General features: G+C 42.9%; 2 pseudogenes; one reads left to right on the top strand and one right to left on the bottom strand.

Moving 5' to 3' along the window:
- Positions 1 to 2,948: 2,948 nt before the first annotated feature.
- LOC110287924 (zinc finger protein 384-like) lies at positions 2,949 to 4,488 on the top strand (annotated as a pseudogene).
- Positions 4,489 to 7,935: 3,447 nt separating this feature from the next.
- LOC146999640 (crooked neck-like protein 1 pseudogene) lies at positions 7,936 to 9,488 on the bottom strand (annotated as a pseudogene).
- Between the last annotated feature and the right edge of the window lie 6,826 nt (positions 9,489 to 16,314).

Below are 16,314 nucleotides of genomic sequence, written 5' to 3'. Positions count from 1 at the left end.
GTGGGATTTGTAAAGATCTTTTCCCAATGGGTTGGTTGACTTTCTGCATTAATGACAGTGTCCTTTGCCTTACAGAAGCTTTGCAATTTTACAAGGTCCCATTTGTCAATTCTTGATCTCACAGCCCAAGCCGTTGGTGTTGTGGTCAGGAATTTTTCCCTGTGCCCATATGTTTGAGGATCTTCCTCCACTTTCTCCTCTATAAGTTTCAGTGTATCTGGTTTCATGTGGGGGCCAATGATTCACTTAGACTTGAGGTTTGTACAAGAAGATAAGAATGGATTGATTTTCCTTCTGCTACATGCTGACCACCAGTTGAGCCAGCACCATTTGTTGAAAATGCTGTCTTTTTTCCAATGGATGATTTTAGCTCCTTTGTCAAAGACCAAGTGACCTTAGGTGTGGGGGTTCATTTCTGGGTCTTCAATACTATTCCATTGAACTACCTGTCTGTCATTGTACCAGTACCATGCAGTTTTTATCACAATTGCTCTGTAGTACTGCTTGAGGTCCTGGATGGTTTTTCCACCAGAAGTTCTTTTATTGTTGAGAGTAGATTTTGCTATCCTAGGTTTTTTGTTATTCCAGATGAATTTGCAAATTTGCCATTTTCAGCTCTTTGAAGAATTAATTTGGAATTTTGATTGGGATTTCATTGAATATGTAGATTGCTTTCAGCAAGAAGTCTATTTTTACTATATCAATCCTGCCAATCCATGACCATGGGAGAGCTTTCCATCTTCTGAGATCTTCTTCCATATTTTTCTTTAGAGATTATAAGTTCTCATCATACAGATCTTTCACTTGTTTAGTTAGAGTCACACCAAGGTATTTTATATTATTTGTGATTATTCTGAAGGGTGTTATTGCCCTAATTTCTTTTTGAGCCTGTTTACGCTTTGTGTAGAGAAAGGCCACTGATTTGTTTGAGTTAATTTTATATCCAGCCAGATTGCTGAAATGCTCTATCAGGTTTAGGAGTTCTCTGGTGAAACTTTTGGGGTCACTCAAGTATACTTTGCTATCATCTGAAAATAGTGATATTTTGACTTCTTTCTATGGAATCTTCTGCCCCTGAGATTCTCTCTTCTATCTCTTGTATTGTGTTGCTGATGCTTACATCTATGGCTCCTTATTTTTTCCTAGGACAGGGTTATCCCCTTTGGGATTTGTTTATTGTTTCTATTTCCATTTTTAGAACCTGGATGGTTTTCTTCAATTCCTTCACCTGTTTGGTTGTCTTTTCCCTTAATTCTTTAAGTAATTTTTGTGTTTCCTCTTTAAGGGCTTCTACCTGTTTACCTGGGTTCTCCTGTATTTCTTTAAGGGGGATATGATGTCCTTCAGCAACATGAGATATGATTTTAAATCTGAATCTTACTTTTCACATTTGTTGGGGTATCCAGGACTTTCTGTGGTGAAAGTACTGGGTTCTGAGAGTACCAAGTAGTCTTGCTTTCTGTTGGTAAGATTCTTGCATTTACCTTTTGCCATCTGGTAATCTCTGGTGTTAGATGTTCTTGTTGTCTCTGGCTGGAGCTTGTTCCTCCTGTCTCTCTGTAAGCCTGTGTCAGCACTCCCTGGAGGCAAGACTTCCCCTGGCAAGACCCGTGCACAGAGGGCTGCAGAACAACAGCACCTCCAGGGTGCAAATCTAGTCCATAGGACCCTGACCCAGCTACTCTGCTGTTTCTACAGCCTATGACCTCCTGAGCACACGCACCCTAGAGAATCACTGGAGAAAATAAGTCGATGTTGAACATTTCTTTAAGTGCTTCTCAGTCATTTGGTATTCCTCAGTTGAGAATTCTTTGTTTAGGTCTGTAACCCGATTATTAATAGGTTTATTTGGTTTTCTGGACTCTACCTTCTTCAGTTCTTTTTATAAATTGCATATTAGCCCTCTATCAGATGTAGGGTTGGTAAAGATTTTTTGCAGATCTGTTGGTTTTTTTTTTTGGGGGGGGGTTGTTTTGGGTTTTTTGTTTGTTTGTTTGTTTTGCCATTTTGCCCTATTGACAATGTCCTTTGCCTTACAGAAGCTTTGAAATTTTATGAACTCCAATTTGTCAATTCTTGATCTTAGAGCATATGCTATTAATGTTCTGTTCAGGAAATTTTCCCCTGTTCCCATGTGTGGCTCTTCCTTACTTTCATTTCTATCAGTTTTAGTGTATCTGGTTTTATATGGAGGTCCTTGATCCTAGTAGACTTGAGCTTTGTCCAAGGAGATAACAATGGGTCGATGTATGATAGTATCCTTAAGTGACCCCAAAAATTCCACCAGAGAACCACTAATGCTGATAAACAACTTCAGAAATTTGGCTGTATATAAAATTAACTCAAACAGATCAGTATCATTCCTCTAGTCAAAGAATAAACAGGCTGAGAAAGAAAGTAGGGAGACAACACCCTTTACAATAGTTACAAATAATATAAAATACCTTGGTGTAACTAACCAAGCAAGTGAAAGAACTCTATGAAGTGAAAGAACTTCAAGCCTCTGAAGAAAATATCGAAGAAGATCTCAGAAGATGGAAAGATCTCCCATACTCATGGATTGGCAAGATTGTATAATAAAAATGGATAGCTTGTCAAAAGCAATCCACAGATTGAATGCAATCCACATCAAAATTCCAACTCAATTGTTCATAGACTGGGAAAGAGCAATTTAGCACTCTTAACTCTCTACACATACCCCATTTTCTGCTGCAGCCCTAACCTCACCACTGTGCCTTGTTTTGATTTGAGCTCTCCTGCCTTCTTGGTGAAAGGATTGCACATTAAGCTGTTGGGGGAGGGCAGAAGAAAGTGGACTTGGAGGAATTGGGGATCCCAGGAGCACAAGCCCCAGTACCACTTCCTGAAACTTCAGGAACCCTGGAAAGGAGAAAAAAATAAGAGGACAGGAGGAAGAGAGAGAGAGAGAGAGAGAGAGAGAGAGTAAAATGGAAGATTCTCACTTCAATTCTAACCCATACTGCTGGAGTTTTATCCCCACAGCCTCAAGACAGATTGAAAACGCTGAGTTCATCGACAAGATGAAGGATCAGCTATTGCCACAGAAGGGCTGTGGACTGGCACCACCTCACTATCCCACTTTTTGTAACAGTCCCTGCCTCAGTGTCCCTGTCTTCTAACATCAGCATGGACACAGAGTCCAAGTCAGAACAGCTGACCCCACACAGTCAATTTGTTATACAGAATATCACAGTGGTTCCTGTACCATGTACTGGACGCACACCTGACCGTCCTGGTTTGGTAATCACATCCCTGTCAGGCTCTCTTGTGACCATAGCCTCAGCAGCTCAGACTTTCCCTATTTTGTCTCCCATGATTGTCTCAGCTCTTCCCCTGTCTCCCAAGCCCTACATGTGGTCCCTGACCTCTCCAAGAAGGTAGCACCAACCCTTACTAAGGAAGGAGGTGGAGGTGGTGATGGTGGAGGTGGCACTGTGGCTCCTCCTAAGCCTCCTCAGGGCTGCAAGAAGAAGCGAATGCTGGAATCAGGGCTTCCTGAGATGAAGGACCCTTACATCCTTGCCCCTGGGGATGACGATGACCATCAGAAAGATGGCAGGACCTACAGGAGCAAAGGGAACTGTGGCACAGGAAATGGACAGAGCCTTGGGCACATGGCTCCCATCCACCACAAACTTGTTGTGTGACCCTGGGTGTAGGATGACCTTCTACTCAATGTCGGACATGCAGATCCACTCCCAGTCACACACTGATACCAAAACCCACAAGGGCCCACACTGCTCCAAGACCTTTGCCAACATCTCCTCCCTGGCCCTTATCCACTAATCCTTATCCACTCAGGGGCCAAGCCCTATAGTTGTAACTTTTGTGAGAAATCCAAATCCTTCTGCCAGCTCTCACTTCTGCATTAGCACACCTGAATCCATACTGGTGAGTTACAGACCATACAAATGTGCACACCTGGGCTGTGAGAAGGCTTTCACATAACTCCAAACTGCAGTCTCACAGATGGCAGCACAACAAAGATAAACCCTTCAAATGCCACCCACAACTGTCAGCGAGCATATACAGATGCAGTTCATGAATCTACACACACAGTGAAACATGCCAGGGTTTATACTGGCACCGTCTGTAGTTGGGCATATTCATCAGAAACATACCTTATGAAACATGTGCAAACACAACCCTCCTGATCTTCAACAACAAATGCAAGAGACAGCAGCAGCAACAGCATTGGCCCAGGCCCAGGCCCAAGATTTGCAGGTATCACAGCAGCAGTAGCAGCAACAGAGGCAGCAGCAGCAGGAGCAGCCACCTCCACAACTACCACACTTCCGGTCCCTTGGGGCAGCTCACCAGGGAGGGAGTGGTGGGGACAGAAACCTGAACCCTCCATCCCAGTGTTCCTTTTACATGACCCCCTATAAGCCTGCAGAGCATCATACACACATCTGCCTCACTGTCACCTCCAGCACAATCCAAGTGGAGCACCTGGCCAGCTCTTAGAGATTCATACTGCCTTCCTTTGTCAACTCTTCTTGATAGAAAAGTTCTCTTCTTCCTTGACAAGTCCTGTCTCCAGCTCCTTGGGTCTCAGGCATGGCAATCTTTGCAGGATAACCATCCTTAATTTCAGCTGCTCCTGATTGGCCAAGGAATCCTGAGATGATAGTGTTATCCACCAGCCTCCATCCAGGCAGAGCTTTAAAAACTGGGGCTTGGTACTTGGGAGAAGGATCTGCTGTGACCTCATATCTTGTCCAGTATTTGAGGGCGTGTACCTTTCTCACTATTCATCCTCAAAGTTGGAGCTGATCGGAGACTAGAGGCTGGCCCTCCCAGATAACAGAGCAGGAACCGCTAAATGTCACCAGCCTTCTGTTCTATGCTTACCTGTAAAAGAACAGATTTTGCACGTGGCCTGACCCCTGTGAGACATTTTCTTCCCCTTCATGGTCTCACTTCATATTGGATAGTGACTATACCTTTTTATTTGTAAGAGGACAATAGCTGATGCATGGTCTCCAAGGTGCCAGAGATTCCCAGGTGACCAAGGGTATCTTAAGAGTGTGAGTTATGATTTTTCCTTACAGCCTCCTACCTTCTCTGCCAACCAAGGGCCTATATACTCAGTCTTACTCTCCAGTCCAGTGAGCTCTGGGAGTTATGTTAGCTGTTTTCATTGAAATACCATCTGGGCTTTTGCAGAGAAGGGAGAATTCTGGGCAAACACAGAACTGGACTTTGCCTCCCTAGGTACCAGGGTCAGATGCTGGACATGGCCTGCTCATTACTGCCATCTTTGTTGTAACCATTTCTGTGTTTATAAATGCATTATCTCTGAAAATTTTTTATATTGATGTTTTATTTTGTCTAATATTTTTTGTCCACCTTGTCCTCTGGCCATGGCATTTTAATTTTCTTTTGCTTTTTAATTTTTCTAATTGTGGAAGATATCAGAAAATATTCAAATAATCAGGAAGTATACAATTGTTATAAAGCAATTTAAAAATTAAAAACTTATGTACAAACTAAGGAGTGTTTTTAGATAATTGTATAGATATAAATTCAAATTTAGGGATGAAAAAGAAAAAAGAAAAGAAAGAGCAATTTGCAAATTCTTCTGGAATGACAACAACAACAACAAAAAAATCCATGATACTGAAAACTATTCTCAACAATATAAGAACTTCTGGTGGAATCACCATCCCTGACCTCAAGCTTTACTAGAGAGAAATCATAATAAAAACTGGATGGTAATGGTACAGTGAAAGGCAGGTAGATCAATGGAATGGAATTGAAGACCCAGAATGAACCTATATATCTTTGGTCACTTGATCTTTGACAAAGGTGCTAAAACCATCCAGTGGAAAAAAGAGAGCATTTTCAACAATTGGTGCTGGTTTAACTGGCAGTCAGCATGTAGAAGAATGCAAATCGACCCAATTTTTTTTTTAAGTCTGATGGATTCCTTCAATTATTTTCTCTAAAACTGGCTTTTGAATTTCCTTGGCCTTATTGCTCACGATGGAGTTTTCCTTTCTCTTTTGTGATAGATGGCTGTGCTATGTCTGTATTGGAAATTATTAACTTTAAGAACTTGCAACACACCATTTCATGCTCTACTGTATTAGAAAGTTTCTTTTGAATATTGAATTGCTTTTCTTGTAGACTAGCCCATGTATGTGATTTTCTGTTTCTCTGTTCATGTTTCTAATATACTGCTTTGGTTTATATGTTAATATGTTTTATAATAGAAGTAGAAAGATTAATTTCTCTTCTTGTCTGCTTGATATTCTAACTGAGTCCTGCATTTGTATTGGCATTTTCTCCCTAACCACGAGAAATTTTCTCTTATGATTTGAATAAAAGTTTTTTTATGCCTCCAGATTTACATTTTTTCCTTCTTCTATGATCGCACTTTTTAAGTCTGGTATGTTCATAGTATTTCAAGTGTCTGGGGATTCTTACTTATATCTTGGCATTGTTTTATCATTTTCTTTATTAAAATGATCCAACCTCCACCTCATCTTCAACTTCAGCTATGCTGCCCTCTACTTGATTCATTACACTTGTTGGTATAGCCTCCCATGGAGTTTTTGAATATGGCTTATTCTGTTTTATCACTTCCAGAATTTCAGTTAGATTTTGAATACGTACTCACCACATTTAATTGTATTACTGGAGGCTCTGATGAATAAATTTATCCTTTCCAGTTCTTTTTGCACTGCCTGGCTGGTTCAACTCAGGTGTTCCAGCTCATATTCCTCTCTAACATGACTGATTCAATTTGGCTTCTCTCAGCCTCCACTGAACTCTTCTGCTTGGACTCAAACTAACTCTGGCAATTTGTTCTAAATTTCTGGCTCCTTTTTATTCTCAGACTTCCCCTACTTCTGCTGACCTGCACTGAACTGCATAAACTCACAAATGAACTCACCTCCACTGCACTGCACTCACTGCACTGACTCCCCACTCACTGACTGAACTGAATTCATGAACTGATTCTGCAGAACTCCAAGACTCTACTCATCACTCCTCTTAAAGGGCTTTTCAGCTGGGCATGGTGGCGCATGCCTTTAATCCCAGCACTAAGGAGGCAGAGGCAGGTGGATTTCTGAGTTCGAGGCCAGCCTGGTCTACAGAGTGAGTTCCAGGACAACCAGGGCTATACAGAGAAACCCTGTCTCGAAAAACCAAAAAAAAAAAAAAAAAAAAAAAAAAAAGAGCTTTTCTCCTGGGAGATGGGAATATCCTATCTCTGACACTTTCCGTCAAATCTTTCACTGATTCATCACTCTGTCTGCTCCTCAATTTTATGTGATTGATTGGGATTAAAGGAGAATATTAAATGATACTGGCCGGAGGTAATAAAGTTGTGTACTGAGGGGGTGTCTATATTCCTGCCAGATCACAGAGACCTAGAAGATCTTTGGATGTAATCCCTTGTCAAACAGTCATGTTGCTTGATTCAAATTCTACAAGATTTTCTTTATCATGTAAACTTCTTTATTCAGTATCAAATAATTTCTTTATTCAGTTGAGCTGTAAGTGGGAGTGCATGCATGTGTGTATGTATTCACTTACATCTCCTTCAGAAGTTTATTTTCTTAAATAGGAATGGGGAGTAGAGAGGTCACAAAGGAGGAAATGAGCTGGCAGTGGTGGTACATGGCTTTAATCCCAGCACTTGAGAGGCAGAGGCAGGTGGATTTCTGAGTATAAGGACATCCAAAGGTATATTGAGAAACCTTGTCTCAAAGAAAAAAAAAAAAAAAAAAGGAAGGAAGGACTGTGAGGAGTGCAGGTAAAACTAAAAATGTCCAATTGAGGAGTTGTATGTATGAAAACCTAATAAAACAGTAGCTTTCAATTATATATGTATATAATGATATATATGAAATTTTCATATATATATGAAAATTTTATATGTAAGCAATCTAAATGAAAAGCTCATAAAATGAAAGAGAGATAGAGTCCAAACTGGATATTGCTCATTAATGATTGTAGCTGGCTGAAGGCTAATTCATAGATTGCCCGATGTCTCTCAACATCACCAAGGATTGTCTCTAACTCTGCAAACTTCATCCACGAGGTACAATTTTCAGGACTGAATTCCAGAAACTTCCTGCATCTGCCAAATTCTCGAAGCTGCAGTTCCACGTCTATGTAACCTTTGGATAACTTGTTCTTTGGATATTTCCCTAGGGAAGTTGTCAAAGCTCTTCTGGCCAATGACAATTTCTTCTGTCTTATTTCAAACTGTGCATAATAAAACCACATTTTAGCAAATGTGAACTTTGTGTGAGGAATGAGTTGCAAAGACGTTTGGTATACCTGTCTTGTCCTCTCAGGATCCTTGGCCTCCAGCTCTTCATACAGTGCATAGTTAACCCAGAGGTAGATGTTGTGCTTCCAATGCCTCTTCTCCTGGATGGGTGGCACATTGGCAATGGCTCTCTCATAGACTTCTGGCACAGTGTCAGCTTCTGCCTAACTTTCCACCAAGCATAAATAATGAAACTATACGTCATAATTGTGTGGATTAGCCTTCACTTCTTCTTCCTACTGGAATCTGCATTTTCTTATGATGCTATCTTCTACAACCCTCCAGTCACCAAACTTCTTCTCAAAGATGAAGTAGTTTTTCAAGAGTTCTTGGGCCTCCTGTTTGGAAGTCCTATCCAGGGCATATCTGTAGATAACTTGTACCCTTTCAAATTCTTTCTGATTTTCCTCAAATTTAGCAAAGGCCACATAGAGGTGTTGGTCCCCCAAAACCTCCACCCCTCTCTCATAGACTTTCCGCTCATGAGCAAATGAAGCATGCTTCTCTTCAAACCAGAATACTTGAACCAGTTCTTCATAGCAGGGTCCACGAGCACAAAGCATTCATAAATGGTGCGGGCCCAATCCACCACTTTGTATCTTAGCTCCAAGTTGATGTAGGAGTTCCAGGCCTGCTCCTCAGGCTGCCATTTCATCCAGCGCTCAAACACCTGCCGAGCCCCAGCAACGTTGCCCAACATCTCCTCCATGCATGTGTACTTGTATCAGAACTGGTTGACTCGTGGCAGAGTTGTTATGGCACCATCCCTGATGTTTCAGGCATGCTTGACATGGTGGTTCTTCATCTCCATTTCTGCAGATTTTAGCCAGAGTGTAATAATTCGGTAGTCAACGTCTGAAGCACGCTCCTATGTGGATTGAGCCCTTTGAAGTTCCTTCAGGCTTTCCTCCCATTGTGCGTATTTTATCCAGTTGCAGTCCTCTTTGGTCTTGGGTTATCTTCAAAAGTCTTCCTTTTCCAGTGTTGTAATCGTTGAATTCTTCTTCATCCGTGATCTTCTGGTGAGGTGGAGTGCAAGGAGATCGAGTTCTCTCTCTTTAGCTTCTCTTAAGAGTTGCTCTGCAATTATCTGTACCTTGGCTGGAGCTTTGTTTTTGACCTGGGCTACTTTAGGAAGGTGCTGCTGTTTCCCAGCCACAGTGGACGATGCCATGAATGCAGCAGGGGAGCACAAGCTTGCAAGCAACCCTGGCTCACAACTGAACAAGCCATTCAACAACCGGGACCTACAACAGAGCCAGACCAAAACACACTAGATCCCCTAAGGAGGGGTTTTAATGTAGGGATAAATGCAAGTCTAGAGTTGATCAATGCACTTCAGAGAAGCTATTAATCTAGCTCTCGGAAAGTACTTCTATGACCATAGTCATCAGCTCAAGATTACAAAGTTCCTTTGGTTGCCTTCCAAGTAGAGGCTTAAAGTACTTCTCACTGTGTTAGAAACTGCCTGTCTACAAATGTGTATACATCCGATCTTCTAGTATTGGTCAGTCTTCTCTATATTGAGGGAATTTATTGGGATGACTTTCAGTCTGTAGTCCCAACTCTCCAACAATGGTCAGCTGCAATTAGCAAGTCTAGTTGCTCAGCCACACCAGTTGGTCCCAACTAGGCTAGTTGTTTCAGCTGGCTGTCTGTAGAAGTGCTTTACAGCAGCAGTGCTGGCAATGAAATGCAAGCAGGTGAAGGACAGTGAATCTTGCTTCTTCTGCTGACCTTATATAGGCCTCCAGCAGAGGACGTGGCCAGGATTAAGGGTGTGTCCCACCCACCAAGCCTGGATCTGGGACTTGTTTAGTTGCAAACTGACCTTGAACTAAGAGATCCCCTTGTCTTCATCTCCTGATCTTAAAGGTATGTACAACCTGGCTTGGACCTAATCTCCATACCTAGATCCAGGTCAGAAACATGTGTCTTTCAGCTAAAGATCTGGATCAAAGGTGAGCCCTCCAATTCTGGGCTATAGTTCTTTCCAGATATAGTCAAGTTGATAACAAGGAATAGCCATTCCACTTCTGGATAAAGGGAGGTAGCCCCTCTGACCCTCTTTCACAGTCTGTGTTCATACTGAAAATCCTTAATCTCTCCCTGCTCCACAGGAGATTTCTTTCATGCCTGAAATTGCTTCAAAGAATATTCCTGCTCTTTTGCCCCCCCTCTCTCTCCCTTACCCCCCCTCTCTCTCTCTCTCATTTTCTCCATGTGTGACTGTGTGTGTGCATGTAAGAGAAAGAAAAACAGCACTCACAAGCACACATAACACACATCAATCAAAATTTATTGAGGCTTAAATAGCATTTGTTTGATTTTCTTTACTTGTTTTAAATTGTTTAATATCAAGACAGGTATGGTTTAGAGTTTTGTGGTTTTCTTCGTCCTGTGGGATAGAGGTCAAGCTAAAAGTTTTCCTGGTTACAGGCTAAAGGACATACTTATTTGGGAGAAAGGCTTTGTGTTTGTGGGTTTTTTGTTTTGTTTTGTTTTGTTTTTTGTTTTCCGAGACAGGGTTTCTCTGTGTAGCCCTGGCTGTCCTGGAACTCACTCTGTAGACCAGGCTGGCCTCGAACTCAGAAATCTGCCTGCCTCTGCCTCCCGAGTGCTGGGAGTAAAGGTGTGCACCACACCATGACCAACAGGGTATAGATTTTAAAACAGAAGCACTTGGACTGTCAGGAGGGCTCGGCAGGTAAGGGCACCTGCTGCCAAGCTGACACTGAGTCTGACACTGAGACCCATGTGGTGGACGGAGAGAACCAACTTCATCAGATTGTCCTCTCATCTCTACATATACCACACACACAGATCCTGACGCTGGAGCACATGAACTTACACACACGCGCATGCACCCGCGTGCGCACACACAGAGTAAATGTACTTTTTTTTTTTTTTTTTTTTGGTTTTTTGAGACAGGGTTTCTCTGTGTAGCCCTGGCTGTCCTGGAACTCACTCTGTAAACCAGGATGGCCTCGAACTCAGAAATCAGCCTGCCTCTGCCTCCCAAGTGCTGGGATTAAAGGCATGCACCACCACTGTCCAGCTCCTTACTACTTTTTTAAAAAACCAATCAAGAAATGCCAAATATCCCAAATAACATGTGAGTGAAAATCTCAATAAAATATTTAAAGTCAAGCCCATCAGATGGTAATGGTACAAACTTGAAAAACTTGAAGACTTACCCAAGTTTAATACTAGAATCCACTGTGGAAGGAGAAACTTGTCTCCTGAAAATGTTTTTCTGTTCTCCACATGTACATTGTGAAACATGAGTACACACACACACACACACACACACAGATCAAGTTTAGGAGGACAGATGTCATAGGATCTAGTTTCTTCTTTATGTGGAATTTTAACACCAGAAGGGAAGACTAGATAAAATTAATTACCATGCTGTGTGACCTACTGTTGGAGAAGTGACTCAGGCATTTCCAATAATGGTTATAAAGAAGGTATTCATAACAAAGTCACATGTCACAGTACGGATTTGCTGCACATCTCATAAAAGTCTTTTCTTGGTGAAATCACCCTAAGTTCATCCTGATTCAATCCTAAGAAAAGGCTTCATGTGCAGTGTTAGGGACATGGATTCAACTAAAGACAGCCACTACCCTGCAAGTGCCTGGCAGAGGGTATCCTACCTATGCATGCCTTGGACCCTAAGTAGCCAAAATCAGCTTACACTGTTTCTCAAGAGGGGCCAGCTAAACAACTGTGAATCTAAACCACCTACAGCAGTCATCATACAGGCTGGGTCCTCTGCACTTGGACAGGACTGAAACTAAAGGTGGGAAAAACCTATCAATGATTCTTCATTTACTATTTTTTATTGCTACTAACACAGTCGTCATTGTTGTTACATGAATACATACTATCCTATCATAGCCACAGGGCCCATTAAAGGCCCTTGGTCTATACTGTAATAAGCAATAATATTAATCTCTTGTCATCTGCTAGGCAGCAGGCTCAGCATCTCACTTAAACAGTATCAATGTGAGATCTGGATTCTTAGGATCACTGTCAGATAAGGAAACAAAATCTCAGTATGATGGACCCACTTGTCCAAGGCTGTAGTTAGAACAAGGCGCTGAGAACCTGTCAGTCATAATTATGCCCACCCACTCTTCCTTCTCTGACACCACACCCAAAATGCAGAGTAACAAGCCATCTGACCTCTCAACACTCTGCCACCTAGTGGTCACGGTGATCAATGCTCTACTCTATATGACCAAGAGCAACTCCTCATCTTGTGAGATGAGTACAACTTGTGAGATGAGTAAGGACTGAGTGAGGCACAGGGAAGCCTGGAACTCTCAGGCATCCAGTCAGCTGGCTCCACAGCCTACTTCCTCACCTTGTCCCAATTTGGTGATGTTCTGAACTCATGCTGGTATAATAGCCATCTTTGCTTTCGACCTTCTAGCTCCTATTAATTCTGTTTATCCAGAAAGGTGACAAACATACTCTGCTTAGAAAGAAAAGCAAGCCTGAAGCACAAGAAAAATAACACTTTTATGCTTTTGTTTTATTTATGTTTTTTTATTTTAAACTCCAAATTTTATTCCCTTCCTGGTCTTCTCTCTGGCTCTTCCACGTATCGTACCTCCTCCCTTGCCCCTCCTGTGTTCACAAGAATCCCACACCCACCCCACCAGACCTCTAAACTCCCTTAGATCTCCAGTCACTTGAGGGTTAGGTGCATCTTCTCTGACTAAACCCAGACCCAGCTAGCCTCTTCTTTATATATGTGAAGTCATAGCCACCTAGGGATGCACAAGGCGATGGTCTCTTGTGTATGGATAATGTGACTTACCCCATGGGCACACACTTTATGATGTAATCACTGCCATACTGTATCCATGCTGTCATGAATTCTCCTACTCCTAACATGTAGTACTCTGTAACATACATTCATTCATGACTCTGTGGCCAAATATGGAGTAATATACAGTCATTGCTCTATAGCAGCTGAGGAAATAAAAAATATTTCCATGTTTTTTTTTCAGTTTTGCTTGCAATACAGCATCAGTGATAACCACACAACAGATATAATAAACTTCCAAGTCTGTAGAGAACCGTGCTGTGAGCAATCGCCATTATAAGATGGCACTGGCTTCCGCTGCGCCTAACTAGTAAACAAGCCTTGTGTGCAAGTGCGAAAGTGAACTCATGCCTAGTCACTGTCCATCTTGGGGCATAGTAATGAGGTGATTGGTGAGCAACAAATCAGGAGCTGACACGCCACATCAGGTGCTAAAACACCACGCTGAGGGCTATATAAGCAGCACCATTTTCCAGGGTCTGGGTCTTCCCTCCTTAAGAAGCAATAAAGCTTGTCGCAGAAGAATACGGTTGTCTGAGTGTGTTCTTGCCGGCGAGAACAATAGCTTGAGACAAGTGATGCCAAAACCCAGGAACTGCATACCATCACCGACACAAGGGAGAACTATGGGACACGTAAGGCTCTATAAGTTATGTTCGGTCTTAAAATTTCTCCAGTGTTAGAGGCCTTTTTGTATGTTTCCACGGGGCTCGTTCTTTTTCTTTTGATAACGTACTGCTTCCACCACTAGAACTGCTGACTGGTTCTCAGTCGCGATCAGACATGGTTAGATAACAGGGCAACGAGCAGTATGGGAACCTCCCACTCCGTAGTGACCGCCTTACGGTCGGTCTTGAGGCAGTGTGGCCTAAAAATCGCCACTAAGACTATAGAGGGCTTTGTTAAAGAGATAGATTGGGTAGCACCATTTTATGCGTGCTCAGGGTCATTAACTATCGCCTCTTGGGAGAAACTGAAAAGAGATCTAGTTAGAAAACAACAAAACGGCAAACTTAAAGCAGGGACCATGCTGTTGTGAAAACTGGTAAGATCGTGCTTAACAGACGAGGATTGTCAACAAATGGTTGAGGCAGGACAGAAGATCCTAGAAGAGGTTCAAGACAGTCTATCAGAGACAGAGTGGGGAGAGAGAGTAAGAGTTAAAACGAAACAAGGTGCACCGAAAATTAAAGGCCTTTCCATGGGCCTTGAGCCCGAAGAAAAGAGAAATAAGGGACAGAATGCCTTGGGAGAGCTTAGAAAAAGGGATGGAAAGGGAGAGAAGAAGAGAGATCGAGCTGGGGAGGCACATAAGGGAAGGCGCCTCTATCCACCATTAGACGAGTTCAAGGCACTAGCTGTTAGTAGCTCAGAATCAGATAAGGAACTTAGCTCCTCTGAGGAAACAGACTTAGAGGAAGAGGTGGCTCACTATGAGGGAGAAAGATAAAAGCCAGATGAAGGAAGAGCTAATCAGTCACAGGATAAGACAGAAGCAGCTAGAGACAACTGTCAGTTCGCTGTGCGGTCTCTGGGCCCTTGACCTCTGAGTCCTAGAGCACCTCTGCCCTATGTGCAGAGGTATCATTCAGACTCATTCATTCCAAAAGAGGAACAGAGAAAAGTGCAGCAAGCGTTTCCAGTCTTTGAAGGCGCCGATGGCGGACGCATTTGCGCTCCAGTAGAGTATATACAGATTAAAGAACTTGCAGAGTCAGTCTGTAACTATGGAGTCAACGCCAATTTTACTATAGCGCAAGTTGAAAGGCTTGCTACTCTGGCAATGACCCCACCCCCCCGGCGATTAGATGACTGTAGTAAAAGCTGCAGCTCCTAACATGGGAATGTATCTAGAATGGAAAGCTTTGTGGCAAGACTCCTGCCAAGCACAGGCAAAGGCCCATGCCACTGTTGAAGGGGACCAAAAAACATGGACTTTTGAGTTACTTGCAGGTCAGGGACAACATGCAACTAACCAGACAAATTACCATTGGGGAGCGTACGTCCAGATCTCAGCTGCCGCCATCAAGGCATGGAAGGCTCTAGGAAGGGAGAGGCAAGTGGACATTTGACAAAGATTACTCAGGGCGCCCAGGAGTCGTGCTCAGACTTTGTGGCTAGAATGACAGAAGCGGCAGGGAGAATTTTTAGAGACCCAGAGGCAGCTATGCCTTTAATTGAACAGTTGGTCTATAAACAGACTACACAGGAATGCAGGGCAGCCATTACACCCAGAAAGAGCAAGGGATTACAGGACTGGTTAAAGGTTTGCTGTGAGCTTGGAGGGCCACTCACTAATGCCGGTTTAACAGCTGCCATTCTACAAGGGCAAAAACGCCCTGATACAGCTGAGCTCAAACTCTGCTATAGTTGTGGCAAACCAGGACAGTTAAAAAAGGACTGTAGAGCCCTTTTCAAAAGGAGAGCACCAGGACTGTGTACTAAGTGTGGGAAAGGGTATCATTGGGCCAGAGATTGTCACTCAGTCAAGGACATCCGAGGCAGGCCCCTACAGCCAGAATTTCCTCAAGTAGTAGAGAATGAGGCCATTTCAAAAAACGTGTATCAGGGCCCCAGATCTCAGGGCCCCAAAACATATGGGATACCGGCAGGCAAAAGGTGGACCCCACAGTCCACAGGGCAACAGAAGGATCGGCTGGATTGGACCTCTGTGCCACCACCCGATTTATGCTGATGCCCAAAATGGGGGTGCAGCCCATTCCTACTGACTACAAAAGGCCTTTGCCATCTAGAAGTGTCGGCCTAATACTGGGCCAGGCCTCCCTTACTTTACAAGGCCTTATTGTTCACCCTGGAGTCGTAGATCAAGATTATAAAGGGGAACTTCAAGTTCTCTCTTCCTGTCCTCAGGGTGTCTTTTCTATTTCACAAGGGGATAAAATAGCTCAGTTAATAATTTTGCCAAGCCTACATGGCTGTTTTCCTTCCTCTGGTGTCCCTCAAGCTGCCAGAGGGATTGGTTCTACTGGAAATGATTCTGCTTACTTAATAATGCCTCTTGACTCCAGGCCATCCTTAAAATTAGTTATAGAAGGAAAACAATTTAAAGACATTTTAGACACAGAAGCAGATAAAAGTATCATCTCTTCCCACTGGTGGCCAAAAGTTTGGCCCGTTACTCAGTCATCACATTCTTTGCAAG

Source organism: Mus caroli, unplaced genomic scaffold (assembly GCF_978045245.1).
Source record: "Mus caroli unplaced genomic scaffold, Mus_caroli_1 scaffold_157, whole genome shotgun sequence".
Taxonomy (NCBI): Eukaryota; Metazoa; Chordata; class Mammalia; order Rodentia; family Muridae; genus Mus; species Mus caroli.
The sequence above is the reverse complement of the archived record's forward strand: the minus strand, read 5'-3'. Positions and strand labels throughout refer to the sequence as shown.